The sequence below is a fragment of the Hipposideros armiger genome, unplaced genomic scaffold (genome assembly GCF_001890085.2).
Source record: "Hipposideros armiger isolate ML-2016 unplaced genomic scaffold, ASM189008v1 scaffold_425, whole genome shotgun sequence".
NCBI lineage: Eukaryota > Metazoa > Chordata > Mammalia > Chiroptera > Hipposideridae > Hipposideros > Hipposideros armiger.
Window position 1 is genome coordinate 60,296 of NW_017731775.1, and position 1,907 is coordinate 62,202.

Genomic DNA, 1,907 nt, shown 5'->3' on the forward strand with positions numbered 1-1,907 from the left:
GGGGCCCCCACTAGGATTTAAAACACGTATGAGCACATACAATATGAATGGACTATTTTCTCTTTTATGGTTTTAAACTCCATTCAATTAAAATATAGAAAAGCAATGTGCTTAGCCACTCCCCTGAAACAGTATAAAAAATAAACGCATTAACTCTCTTCTTGAAATCTTTTTTACCAAAATGTCACGGTTTCTTGGGGAAAAATGAAATTTTATTTGGAAGTTATTGGGACACCATGTAGAGATTTATGTTAAAATGTGGAACCCCACTCGTTCAAAATGTTGTTTGATGCTGTATTAGGAAAATTCAATTTTTCCTTCCTGTGTAGAACCCAGTGCTTCCCCATGTGTTTCTCCTATGTGTCTCCCTTACTCTCACGCTACTGCCACACTCACACAGAGCTCTTCACTTCTGACACTTCTAGTCACCAAATGTGTGGAGGTTTTCCCTGCAACAAGCAATTCTCTGTGACACCAGCAGCATGTCCCACAATTTAACTCAATTCTGACACAATGTACCTGACACTGCTCCCACCCTACTTCAGATGTCAATCACAACTGCTTGACCCCCAGGTCATCCACAGCTATGTACCATCTGGCTACAAATCAGGAGTGTCTACGAAATGCTCCTTGGGCTCAATTAACTTGCTAGAGTGGCTCACCAAAACACTTACTTACCTTTACCAGTTTATGAAAGGATATGACAAAGGATACAGATGAGCAGCCAGATGAAAAAATACACAGGGTGAGGTCTGGGAGGGTCCCAAGTGCAGGCACTTCTGTCCCCGTGGAGTTGGGGGTGCGTCAACCCCCCTCTCCCCATGTGGATGGCTTTACCAGCCGGGAAGCTCTCTGANCATCCCCCAACCAGATACTGTCCCAGTCACCTGGACATTTAGCGCTAGCTTGGCTACCTGGCCCAGCTCTCTTCAATGAGACATCAGGGGAATAAATTAAAAAAAAAAAAAGACACTGAGGAACCTTAAAGGCACATGGCTAAGTGAAAAAAGCCAATCAGAAAAGGCTATATTCTTCTGCATGATTCCAACTACATGGCATTCTAAAAAAGGCAATTCTATAACAGTAAAAACACCAGTGGTTCCCAGGAGTCTATGGCAGGGGTGGGGGTGGGAGAAGGATGAATAGATGAAATCCAGAGATTCTTAGGGCAGTGAAACTGTTTTGTATGATACTGTAGTAACGGATACCTACGTTTGTCAAAACCCAAAAGATGTACAATAGAGTATGACTGCTAATGTAAACTGTGGACTTAAGTTAATAATAATGCATTGGTTCATCAATTGTAACAAATGTACAGATTATTACAAGAGTTAATACAAGGGGAGATGGTGTGTCGGGGAGGGAGTATATGGGGACTCACTGTACTTTCTGTGCCCTATTTTATTGTAAACCTAAAACTGCTCTAAAGTATAAAGTATAGGTTTAAAGTTGTTTTAAATCAATTAAAAATGACACAGTAAGAATCGAATAGCATTTGGGGTCCTTTAAACCAATTTTTAAATTGAGATTTTATGTAAGCTAACTTATTAATAAAGGGAAAATAAAAAGTGGCATGTTTTTCAATTTCTTTACATTTTTAATATCACAGAATTTACTCCAATAAAAACTTTACTGCAATAAAAATATTTATTTATTCTTTTGAGGTTGTCATGTAAGTTTGTATGTTTGTTTGCTATTAAGGTTTTAATTACTTTCTTCTGAAGAGGAATGATAGAAGGAAATCAGAGTCTTGCTTGCCTGTGAGAAACATATTAGTTCCCATATTAAAGAGCTAACACTAGCTATTTCGCACTTGGTTTATGAGATGAGGGATTTCATTTTAATCCTCTGAGGTAAATGAGCTTTGATAAACAGATATGCCTTGAAAGATGTGTACAGAACATCTA